Below are 13,427 nucleotides of genomic sequence, written 5' to 3'. Positions count from 1 at the left end.
AGAGCCACATACATTTCTCATATTAAGCTACCAACATTTGTGGATTTGTTTTATGTGTAGAATAATAGAGGTAATAATGAAATCCTAAAGGTAGATTGTGATCTGTTGATTCTATAACCCATGCAGTTTTGCAGTGTGTGACACACATTCAAAAATGCAGCAGAAGCTTTAATTCCTAGAAGATAGGCATAGAGGCACAGGTCTATATTGTCAGCTCTTTGGCAGGTAGAGTGCAGAGGTTCCTGAATCTTCTGTTAGCCCAAGCAACACAGTGAGGCTTGGTGCTTTTTTAATGATGTTTCAATTGAAATAGAATTGTATCACTTTCTTCCCTTCTTTTCCTCCCTCCAGCCCCTCCCACTACTCTCCCTTGAACCATCCTCATGTCCGTCTCCACTCTTTTTAATTAAAGAGTGAAACTTTGATTCACTAGTAATGATTTATATTGGCTTTTTTTTCCTAAAAAAAAAAAAAAAATCTACCATTGGATGTAGAATCTATAGTAAAACCATAAGATTTGTAGCCTGTTGACATGATGAGAGCTCTGGGGTCTAGAAATAACAGTCAGGCTCTGTTGCCTCAAAATATGTTATAAAATCCAATACATCAGTCCTCTGAGGTGGGCCCTGGTATGTACAGGGGCAGAGTCCTACAGATGAAGAAGTGTCTTTAACCTTGAGTTAATTGCTACTTTTTAGGCAACTGTTACCCTAAGAAAACCTTTGTACCGATAATCACCCAGTATCATACGCTACTTTTCGCAGCATACAGCAGACTGAGATGGGGTGGGTAAATGTGTTGTTTGTGCATGTGCCTAGGAGTGTGCTTAGTGTATGTAAGACTCGGGAGTACAATCTACAAGACTTTATTGATCTCTAGAAATACTCACCCTTTTTCACTTTTATTGTCTCTGCACGCCTCATACACAACTATTTCTAATCCAAGCTTCCTGTTGCAAGACTTAGCTAAGCCTCATAGGCTTCTGCCTTTTGCAGTGAGACTAACACATCCCGGATGAGAGGGACTCCTAATAGTGAGTTCCGAAGAGACCAATGCTGTAATCAAAAAAAAAAAAAAAAAAAAAAAAGCTGCAGAGGGGAAAGTTGAGAATTAGAAGCATTTATAAGGAACAACTGAAAGAAGCATAGGGAACTAGAAGTATGAAAGGGCGCAGGCGGATGAAGTTTAAAGCATTTTAAGTAGAACATCCAAGGGCTGGTATGACCATTCAATTCATTCTGTCCAAATTGAGGCAAAACTGGCTATTGTGTCCAAGCTTCCATTGACCAAAGGACACCATCAATGTGTAACACCTTGTTGCCCCCTACCCCCTACCCCTGTGTCCCACTGAGAAAGTTCCCTAAGGCAATGAGAAATTCTCAAGACTGTGAGCAACCAGCAGATGGTATTTGAGGCATGGCACAGTAACACTGGTCTTACGTTAGCGTTTCTAAATGGAGGATGATAGCACCCACTACAGAAAAGTAACTTCAACCGGGATTCCAGAAAGTGAAGCCATACAGAGGAGGCATACAATTCATCCACAGCTTGGAAGGAAGTTATGCCACCCTCAAAAGACCCATAGCTCTAACACAAAACTGTGGGTCATGCTTGCTGTTGAAAGGCCCTGAAACTTTCAGTTGTATGCTACCAAAACCAAAACAGACTATTCACAAAACAGGAAGAGGTGTAATATCAAATAAACTGATATTTATTTATATCCCTCAAAAGTACCATAAATACCATCATATGACTGAAATAAGAAAAAGAAAAAAAAAGAAACAGAAAGATATTAAATCCTATAGGTTGTAAAAGTATTATTAAATATGAAGAATAATAATACTAAAAAGTAAACTATGCAAATTAGTCCATAGAATCCAAACAATGTTTATCAACATGGCACAATGAAGTTTTCCATAAAAATTTAGATCATCAAATTTTTGGAAAACCACAAAAGATTCCCCCCCCCCCCCCAAATAGCCAAAGCAGTCTTAAGCACAAAGAACAGAGCTGAAAGTATCAAACTACTTGGCTTTAAAGATATCCTTCAGAAATAAAAAATACCATGGTACTTGTATAAAAACCCACAAAGAGAAAGGCTACATTGATAAGAAAGCACAGAATTGATCCAAACACTTACAAACACTCAATTTCCAACAAAAATGTCTAAAAATACCCAGCCATAAAGTGATAATCTCAGACTCAACCATTTTGATTTGATGTGCCTGGACATTTACCCACATGATAATGAAATTAGACCCCAATGGTCAATTCAAAATGAATCAAGGACTCAATCCTAAGACCAAAAACAGGAAACCCAGGAGAAAACCTCAGTCATGGTGGGCTGCACAACAATTTATCTCTATACGACCTGAAAAAGAGTAAAAGGAGAACACATCAAGTTAAAAAAAAAAATCTGTACAGCCCTCCCCCAAAAAAAACTCTTTAAAAGAGTTAAGTAATAATGTACAAAAATGGAAATAAGATCTGTAAATCTTAAGTCTGTTGAGGGTTAATACAAAAAAAAAAAAAGAGAAAATTAAGACCTGAATAACAAGAAAAGAAGTTGATGACTTAAAATTAACAACAAATCTGAATGATCATTTCACAGAAAAACACAAGTCAATGACCAAGAACAGCATGTTTGGCATATAGAACACGTCTCTGCAAGCTAAGCATATCCTGTTGCTTGTTATAAAGGATACATGAGCTAAAGAAGACTAGAGCTAGTGAGGAGATAGGTAAAGGAGATGCCTTACTCACCACAGGTGGAGACATAAATTAACTCCACCACTGTGGAAAAAAGTATGGGTGGTCCTCAAAAATACAATTACCACCACTACTGTGCACATGTTATGTGTGTATACACACACATATTGAAACAAGTGAGTGTGTGAAAGGAAATTGGTATATTAAAGAGGCACTTGCACCCTTCTTTATAGTGTTATTCACAATAGTCAAGGCATGGGATCATCCCTGACGTCCATATTTTGATGGATGGACACACACACACACACACACACACACACACACACACACACACACTATTAGCCTTAAAGTGAAGAAAATTGTGTCTTTGCAAGAGTATGTGTGAAATTGGAAGCTATTTATATTAGGTGAGAACGGCCTGGCACAGGAAGTGAAAAACCACTTGATCTCTCTTCTATATAGCAGTAAATAATGTTAAACTCACAGAAGTAGAGTGTGGTCACCAGACACTGAGTAGAGCCGGGGAAGACATTTGTCAAAAGACAAAGAATTTCAATTGGACAGGAAGAATGACTTTAAGAAATCAATTTAAGATATAGCAACTTTTGGATTTTTTTTTTCTTTATTATTGTTTATTACAATGTGTTCACTTTGTGTCTGGCTCTAGCCCCTTCCCTCATCTCTTTCCAAGCCCACCCTCCCTCCCACTTCCCCTTTCACATCCCTCTCCTAGTCCACTGATAGGGGAGGTCCTCCTCCTCTTCCATCTGATCCTAGCCCATCAGGTCTCATCAGGACTATCTGGATCCTCTTTCTCTGTGGCATGGTTAGGCCACCTCACCAGGGGGAGGTGATCAAAGAGCCAGCCACTGAGTCCATGTCAGAGATAGCCCTTGTTCCCCTTACTAGGAAAGCCACTTGGAGACTGAGCTGCCCATGGGATACATTTTAGCAGGGGTTCTAGGTCCTCTCCATTCATGGTCCTAGATTGATTCATCAGTCTCTGCAGGATCCCCTGAACCCAGATTTTTTGGCTCTGTTGGTCTCTTTGTGGAGCTCCTAAAAAGATACAGCAACTTTTTAAAAACAATCCAATGTACACTTAAAAATTACTAGATTTTAAGTATTCTCACCACAAAATATGTATAACCTAATATTTATGCTAATTACTTTAATTTATTCATTACTGTGTATATTTTCACATCAACAAGCTGTTGATAAATATATACTTTTTTCAGAAAATTTATAAAATAAAACTTATAAAATTTATAAAATAAAACTTTCAAATAAGGTGTTTATATGTATTGCTGCTGTCTAAAATATCCCCCAAACTTAGAGGTTTAAATAACCATATTTTCTGCTGATTCTAGATGCAACCAGTGCTCAGCAAAGCACCATGATTGCTGGCTGTGCTGCTACCTAGTCACCTGACTGCTCAGGTGTGGTAGATGGCCTCATGCTAACGACTAAGGGTTCTGACTATCTGCTGCCTATTGGCAGACTATGATAGGATTATCAAGGCCCCTTACAAGGTGACTCAAAGTAGAAAGTTACTGTGAACAGGAACTACCTGATCTCTTGGGACCTGAAGGTGAAGAATTCACAAGGTGCTTCTCAGACACTCCATCATGCAAAGGCTAGAGAAAGTTTTACCTGCTCTGTCCTTAGAAGCAGTCTGCCACCAAGCTGCTCTGCATTTCACGGTTTGCTGAATGTATGCTTCTCTGAAGACAGACATTAAAAATTGCCTTTCTGTTCTTCCCCACCATAAAGGCCGTGAAAACATGAAATATGTTCAATAAGGGATAACTGAAAGCAGTGACACCCTAGCTGGTCAGTACAGAAGGCACAATCTTAAATTTGACCCTAAAGTAAGAAAAGCTAAACATGGAAATGAAGGGGAGAGTAAGCTGGAGAAGAGAAAAAATAATTAGTTGACTCACTTTAAAAATCATGGAGATGTGTGAATCCTGAAATAATCCAAGATGTCACCCCATCCTTTGATTTGAATCTCTTCTGACTGAACAGTTTAAAAAGTCTGTATATCTTACTTTAAATTTTTTTTATGATTTGGAGTTACGGTAAGCTCACTCTTATCTCTAGCTTGAGCACTGTTTGTATGTACACGGACATGCATTGGTTTGTGAGTATGAAATAGTGTGGCAGGCATCAGAAGACCAACACTAAACTAAGAAGAAAGAAAAATAACAAGAAAATAATTATGTTCTAAGATTTGAAAAAGTCAAAAGTCAGGAGTCAGAGGTCAAAAACAAAAGGTATTATTCAAGGCTCTCAGCAACAATTATACTGTTCAATTAAAAGGAGACAAGCCTTATATTCCAAAAATTTCCATCAGATGGAAATATACACTGTACTCAAAAGCATCTTCACACCATGTGTGATTGGTTTCAAGACACAACAAAACTCACATATTGAGTGTTCTGTTATTTTCAAAACCAATAATGCCATTACACACTGTCAAAATGACTGAAGAGAAGAAAAAGCTCCTAAAAACTGATTCAATAGCCGAATAAATTAATACTGAATGTGAACATACTTATCTTTACATGGCACAAGAGAACATTTTTAATTAATGGGGCAAGAAGGAGAATCTTTGGTGGTCAAGTTTCAAAACCATGTAGTTATGCACAAAGCATTCGGGTAGCTGCATGTAAAGTAAAAAGGAACCCTAGCAAATATTTACTGAGAGCCAGAGAAGAATGACTCAAGTCGCCTAATACATACAAAATGGAAGTGTTTCTATAGTCAGAGGGGATAAGAGGCGAGGGGAGAAAGTGTTGTCATGTGCACCCCACTCTGGATCAAATTTGCCTTATCTGTATTCCACAGCTCTCAAATATTCACCAGAATTAGGGCCGATGCCTGGTAATCAGCTACTCTGCTGCTTTACATTCAGGGATGGGGCCAGGCAGAGTGCGCGACATACATCAGATTAGATCACTAGCTATATTGTTCGGTTGATTTTAATTGCCTGAAAAGTGTCATTACCATCTTCTGCAATGTGCTAAGTTATTTTAGAGCGTGCTTATTTCCATGTAAGAAATAAAAATGGACTGCAATCCTGTAAGAACACGCAGAGGGAGATTCGGTTTGATTTTAGATTTGGCGGCATGAAAAACCTACCTATCCAAGTCTGAACATAAAAACAAGTGGTTGTTTTTTGTTTTTTGTTTTTTGTTTTTACCTGTAGAACTTTGCAAATGTATTTTGGGAAATCAACACAGATTCACACTCTGATGACCCCAGAGAACTAACCAAATGTCATGTCCAGGTTGGTAAAATTCTTGCAGTTTTCATTTCCACGGTTACTCTTACATCCTGCAGCTTCAAGGTGAGAGAATTCATGAAATTTAAGAACCAGAAATATTTCCACAGAAAAGATATACGGAAATAGACTATTCCAAACCTAGAAGACATTTGCAAAGATATATAACAGTGACTGCTAACATGGAAATGCTGTCCCTTGAGAGATTTGCTGTTTAAATCAAATTTTTATATATAAGAATCCGTACCTGAGACAGAATGCTACCCTCGAGACCAGGCTTTTAAAATGGTGAAAACTGAATGGTGTCTATAGTCTGGTTAACAGCAACCGTGTGAGAAAGCTGAGTGAAAAATGGACACAACTCATGTTTTCTTATATACTACTCTTGTCTTATAATTATTTAAAACATTTAAGTTAAAATACAGATTGAGGAGCTTTGGCCCAGAGATGATTCAGAAAATCTTAGAGGGACTGTGGAATATCTGTGAACTCAGCAGGGCAAGAACATGCTTCTGTAGGGAGAAAACAAGAGCTGGAGAGCCAGTTCAGTGGGCAAAGCGCTAGATTCTCAGCAGTCATATAAAAGCCAACCAGAAAGGCATATGTGCATAAACCCAGCTCTGGGTTAGGCAAAGACACCAGGATCCTGGGAGCTTGCTAGCCAACCAGCCTACCCAAATCTGTGAGCTCCAGTTTCAGAGAGACACCATGGCTCAAAAAATGCCTTTCATCTTGAAGCTGCCCATAAGGGGAGCAGTTGAGGAATACACTGACCTCTGGCCTCTCACGTACAAGTACACACAAACATGCAGGAGTGGGTGAGAAATGACTGGTGGCCTTTCTGTAGGATGCAGGGCTACCCTTGAATGGGTGAGTGATGAAGCAACTAATACCCACAAAGCCTCCACTCATTCCAAAATAATCGTTTACAATTTAGCAAGACATGCTTTTGATTTGCTGTGAGTCGGTCATTTACTTGTTTATTGCAGATGTTCACGTTTTTATGAAAATAACATGATGAATATGAGACTCTTGAATTACATCAATCCACTATAATCTTCTCATTATTATATTAAAACCAACACCCAACACTTAGAATCTATAGCTTAGCCTTCCTTTAAAGAGAATTCTATTTGTCATAGGATTTTCTTTTCTTTCTTAGTTACTTTTTTTGTGTTTTGTTTTGAGACAAGTTTTTGTTTTGTTTTGTTTGTTTGTTTTTGTTTTTTTTTTTCTGTATAGCTCCGGCAACCCTAGAACTTACTTTGCAGATCAGGTTGGCCTCAAACTTAAAGATCCACCTGCTTCTGCCTCCTAAGTGCTGGGATTAAAGACACTACAGCCACCACCACCCAGCTGTCACAGGCTTGTCTAAATTCTAGTCATATCATTTGTTGTCAACCCATGACCTATCACTCAAAACCTGCATACATTAAAAATCTTACGAATATATACCTAAATGACTTCAGGCAGCCCCATATAACTATAGCAGAACTTCACGCCAATAAAAGAGGGTAGACTTTCATTATATAGATATTTAACAAATTCCTAATATGGATATGTTGCTCCATTGTACTAGAAAAGGAAGATATTAAACAATTTTACAATACTAAAATCTAATCCATCTTCCTTAAAACTAAGTCCTTTTTAAGAATGCCTGAGAGCAGAAATCTAAGTAGTTTTTCAGGGCGCGGATGAAATAGGAGACCAGATGGGTCAGCATCAATGATGGAAGGGCTAGAAGCAAAGGCTTTCCCGAAGAATCCATTCTGACCCCGGAGATAAGTACAGCAACTGGAAGCCCAATCTGTTTTAGACACACAGAAGGAACAAGACGCAAAAAAGACTTAAGTTCTGAGAAAAGTTTAAGAAGTCCCCTTGCAGCTAGGATGGAATTAACATTAAGAAGTTGTAAGACAGTAGGCCATATCAACAACAGTTTTCTCTTTCATCTCAGCAGGGAGGTACCCAGTGACCTAAGTCCTTGCATTCATGACTTAACACAGCTCCACTGATCAGACAGACCAGGTGTGGAGGAGATTACTTCCTAATCAAGTGCATTTTGGTGCCAGGCACAAAGGTAGAAGTGTTTCGATCTTGGCCTAACACAAAGTAACACAAAAACACAGAATGCTCTGTTTGCATTCTATTGATGGTTACTAGAACAAAGACAGCAAGCAGATGGCTCAACAGCATACTGAGGACACCTAGGTAGCTGACTATGACAAAAACAAGGAGAGAAGGGATCACCCAAGCTGATCACCCAAGCCAAAAATAATAAACTCTACTTGCACGTGATGAGTTTGAAATAGCAGATATCCAAGAGACCTTAGGTATTGTATCAGTGAGACAGGAAGAGCACTACAAACATCAATGGCAGACTTCTGCTGAGCACTGTGTGACCTTTGGTCACAGAGATGCTTCAGGCATAGGCTGCAAACTCACCATCCCCAAATCACAGTGCTCATGGGTTTGTCAAGCACCAATGTGAGTGACATACTGTAAGAAGTACAGAGAACAAAAGCAATCAGGCAAAGAGATGGACACTTCCATGGGACGGGAAATGCTGCGGGGGAAACAAACATACAGGGTCTAGAGAGGATTCCCAGCATATATTAGAAACATAACCAGAAAGCCCTCAGGGAGTCCACGGTGTCGAAACTGTGACCTAAGGGTTGGTCAGCAATCGAAACTCCATAGGTCTATATATACACATGTGTTTTCGAATGAGCACTTCCCTAAAATAAAAGCACACGATCATTCCAAAGCTGGGAAAGTGGTGAAGAAAGATGAACAACTGAAAGTCACTCAAGATTTTCTTGCTCCCAAAGTTTAAGTCCTTACAATCTACATAGCTCTGCAGTTGATGTTTAGTAGTTTCATTTTATTTGCAGTGCAAACAGAAAGCATTTAAACATTATGTATAGAGGAGTAGCAATTTAACTTATGTATGTATGCATGTACATATGTATGTATGTGTGTGTGTATATATATGTATGTATGTATGTTTGCTCCAGCTGGGTAGAATGATATAGAGGAACAAGTTTGAAAAAGAGACAGAGAAGCTGATATAGTAGCCCTAGAGGAGAAGTCAGTGATCTGGAGTAGGATGATACAGGTAGATATGGAAGAAGGCAGGCAGATTAGAGAAATAGTTCTCAGTCCAAAATCAAAGGGCTTGAAGCACACTTTTGCTCCCGTTTCACCAGGCAGGAATATCTGAAGTAAAGTAACAGCCATAAGAATCCTTTATTCTATTAAAATAATATATCACCAAGCTAATTTATCAGTAAGGTAATCAAAATAGGATGGTTGCATAGGATTTCATGTCTTAACATTTAAAAGATAATCAAAGTCAAGTGACTTAGAAAATAAACGGGAGAAAATTGTTCTGTTTTAGAAGAGAAAATTTACAGTCTGAGTTCTAACAGCACCTAAGAGAATGCAGTGGAATTGCTGTAACAGATATAATCTATTTTTCCAAATGCCAATATGTCTGCAATGAGGAATATGCATACCTTCTGAATTGTCTTATCCTACTTAACAAATCAGTAGTCTTTTTTTCTCTCACTTTTTGCAAGGCAGCTTCTTGAACAGTAAAGATTCTACAAACATTTACATTCCAAGTAGCAGAGCTGTTTGAAATGCTATAAAGTTCTGCCAGCACTTCCATTACCAAACCTTATTTCTTGTTTATAACATGTACATAAAAGGAGGAAAATAAAAATGTACTCCAATTGAAACTTGGCATACTAAGCTTCAGCAGGGAGCGCATTTCTACAGAAAGAAATTTTCCAAGATATGTTCCCACTGAGTATAAAAACACAGGAGCTTGGGGTGGGGCATGGAGGGGGTCATGGTAAACCAGAAGCCACTTAGTGCCATTGCTCCTTCTAGATCTGAAACAAAAAGTCATCAGCTCTCAGTTTCAAAGAAATTCTTAAACTGTCCATATTCTTGTTACTTTTCGAAACTGATGCTATCCAAGGCATGACTATGAAGCATAAGAAACCATCCACCAAGGCTAGCAATTTTACTACACACATGCATCATGTTTATACACACACTATATATTAAAGTATCTTACATCTGTTCATTTTCAATGAAAAAAATAAATGGCGAAAATAAAACAGTTTACATATAGACGTCTGGTCAACACACAGCAACAGAGTCCACTGCCAACTCCCTAATTCCTACTGCACACAAGTAACCCTTTGCTGCTATGAACACTTGATGGTGATTGAGAAATAAGAAAATGTGGAAGCAGTAAGAGCATCTCTGTTCTGTGGTCCTGCCACAATACAGTGATATACAGATCTGGCAGTCTGAATGGGCCAATTATAGCTATATACTGTTTCCGTGTAAAACATATTAGAAGTTAATGAGAACTTCAAGTTGGACACTTAAATTATGTAGTAAAAACAAAACCAGAAGATGTGCATTGAATGAGTGAGAGGGAATTTGGCACTTATAAATGGGAGAGATGCATATTTTGCTAGCAGATTGAAGAGGCTATTCGTTTATAATAACTAGGCGTACATGAAATATGACAGAGAAAAAAATTGAAGATAAATCAGCAACTGAAAGGCTACAGCTTACTGTCTGCAGCTAATCTTTGCTCTACTTGTAATTGCTTTGCACTTTGGTTCTATCAAACATTTTGTTGCTATTTTAAGAAATACTTGGGCTGTCCGCTTGAGTTCTGAAGGGTATTTAAAAGTTAGAATTCTTCTGGAGAAATGGACCAAATGCCTTCACAGCTTTAGGCAAACAGTTGTGACACCAGGACAGACAGGAGGATATGGAGCTGAATGCCATTGTCAGAGATGGCCACTGCCTGATTCTATTAGCCTGCAAATCAATTACCTCCTCAGTGTCCCTACTATCCACCTTTACACAGGGAGAAACACGGGTTTGCATGACACTTCACCAGTAGCTGACAAAAGTGCTCAGCAATTTGCTGGAGTAGCGACCTCCTTCAAACCACGTGTTGTGGACTCTCAACAGAGGTCAAGCAAGCCTTCAGAGACCCTGACCCCACAGAGTCCGTGCCTGCAGAGATCTCTGCATTTCCCACGGGTTCAGTCCCAACGAACATCTTTTATGAACATTTGCAAGAACCTGTCCTATGGTGACATGCAAATATTCGGCGCTCTGCAAATGTTACACTAAGTTATGTGGTTCTTAACCTGCAAGCTTCTTCCTTCTAGTTACAAGGAATCGCAACACAAAGGGTTAAATCGTCCACCAGGATGCAGCCAAAGTCGGGTTAGTGCTGGTAAACACAGCCAGTGCTGCAAGACTTAAGTAACAAGTCTGACTTGCTATTGAGATATAATAGCTCCTTGAAAGGCAAATATTCCCCCTGTCAGTCCAGATCTGAGGCGCTGTGACTAAGTGTTTTTCATTAATTCTCGTTTTTAATCTATTTACAGATCAGACTTTTTTTTTTCTCAGCTAGTGTGATATTCATCTCTGTGGGAGTAGACAGAAATCCATAGCACAAATCCTCCTGTATTGTGCGTGTGTGTTTAGTTATTCCTGCTTATTCATTTTGAAATTCTTTTTGGATTGACCTACTTGCCATATGAAGCTGGGGTATCTGGCCACCCTGCGGCACCACACACGTCGCAGGCCGGTTCTTTCTGTAGCTATGCTGCCGTACATACTGAGTTGGGGTTAGGAAACTGTCAACCTGTCTCCTTTCCGAGGGCTCTCTGCAACCAACCCCTTCTGAATGCGGGCTTGCTTGTCCTCACCAGAGCCAGCACCCTTGTTTTTTTTTTTTTTTTTTTTTTTTTTTGTTTGTTTGTTTTTTGTCATTCCTCTGAGTGCACCTTCTGGTAAATCCATAAGGGATCGCAAGGACCCAGAGATCGGTGAGCCCTTGCTGAGCGGAGCTCTGCACAAGCAGAGCCCAAGCCTTGCGTTTCACGCCATCAGAAGTAGGGAACCATCCATCTATGAGGTGCTGAGCCTGTCTGACCCAAGTTCCTGGTTAGCACTTCCTGGTTTTCCGCTTCTGGTATTCTAGCAAAAGCTTGGCGGGATTTCTGAGAATACACCATCAGGAGATCCCGCCAGCTCTTTAAGTCACGACCCCAGAACTCTACCTACAGTCCGTAAGAACAAATCTACCAGGGATTCCACTCAAAGCTGCCCGATTTCGAAGTGAAAGGAAACCGCAGCCTGCAAAATTGAGGGGCTAACATACATCCTACACCCTGTCTTGCACAGGTCTGGGAGTCAGGACCACAGCTCCAGGGAGAAAACGCATCTCATTCTTAACTCGGATTCTCTCTCAGCACCCCCAGGGTTCCCAACTTTTTTTTTTTTTTTCCAACTTTCAGTGTCCAAACTGGCTGCTTTTAAAGACAAGACAGCAGGTTGCTTTTTTTTTTTTTTTTCCAGCAACTCAGCCGGAGAAGGCGCCCCATCCCAAAATCAATCCCAGTCCCCGAGCAGGGAAATCATGTCCCCTGGCAAACAGACTGGGAGAAGCATCTTTTTACTCTCCACCCAGCAGGTGCGTCTCCCATGCAAACAAACTTTCGTGGCCAGGGAGCCCTAAAGCCAGTGGGTAAAGTTTCCCAGGCGGGTGGTTCACAGCCGTGCCAAGGCTGCAGTGAGCAAGTGGACAACCCCGACTTACCTAGATGCACCAGCTTGCAAGGCGCCCGCCCCGCCGGCCTGCCCGCCGGCGCCGCCGCCGCCGCCGCTGGCTGGCCCGGGGGGCTGCCGTGCGCTCCGGTGCGAGCCGCCGCCTTCGCCGCAGCGCCCCCGTCCGCGCTCTTCTGCAAGACTCCGCGCAGTTCCAAGTCCGACCCGCGGCGCCCACCCTCCCGCCGCCGCCGCCGCCGCCACCGCCGGCGCCACCGCGCGCCAGGCTGCTGTGGCTGCTGCAGGCGCCGAAGGAGCGCTGCGTGCGCCTCCGCCGCTCGGGCTGGGACTCCTGCTCCCGCGCTAGCACTGGAGGGACGGAGGGAGGGGACACAGGCTGGGAGAAAGGGGCGGAGAGCCAGGCGGCGCAGCCAACGGGGTCCCGCGCCTCACGCTGCTCGCACCACCACCCACCTCCCCGAGCCTCTGCGCCCCGCCGCCGCCGCCGCCGCCGCCGCCGCTGCCATTCGCTGCTCGAGCCCGGGCCGTCTGGGTCTGCTTGTGTCCGGCCTCGGTAGGGTCCCCGCGGAGAGAGATGGGCGGCGGTCAGGGTGTCACCGCTGGGTGGCCTCCTGCCTCGCAGCCGGCGTCTGGGTAGCACCGATTTTTAAGGGCAGGGATTTCAGTTCTCAGGAACCCTCTTGCAGCTGAGCTCACACAAGTGCGCAAAATTGCCAGTTTTATCGTCAAAACCCGTAACCATGAAGGTTTCGCTGTAGACACGTTACAGATGGATGGACTGACGGGGGGGGGGGGGGGGGGGGGGGGGGGG

The 13,427-nt window shown here is 41.7% G+C and overlaps 1 protein-coding gene across 1 annotated transcript in view; it reads right to left on the bottom strand.

The window, feature by feature from the left end:
- Cntn3 (contactin 3) overlaps positions 1-12,679 on the bottom strand; it is a 394,581-nt gene extending 381,902 nt beyond the window's left edge. The window contains exon 1 of the mRNA XM_055628433.1: positions 12,648-12,679. The gene's annotated coding sequence lies outside the window, so the exon portion shown is untranslated. The remainder of the gene's footprint in view (positions 1-12,647) is intronic.
- Positions 12,680-13,427: the final 748 nt, after the last annotated feature.

Source organism: Psammomys obesus, unplaced genomic scaffold (genome assembly GCF_907164565.1).
Source record: "Psammomys obesus unplaced genomic scaffold, mPsaObe1.curated_primary_1811, whole genome shotgun sequence".
In the NCBI taxonomy this organism is placed as follows: domain Eukaryota; kingdom Metazoa; phylum Chordata; class Mammalia; order Rodentia; family Muridae; genus Psammomys; species Psammomys obesus.
This window is presented reverse-complemented; position numbering and strand designations above follow the sequence as displayed.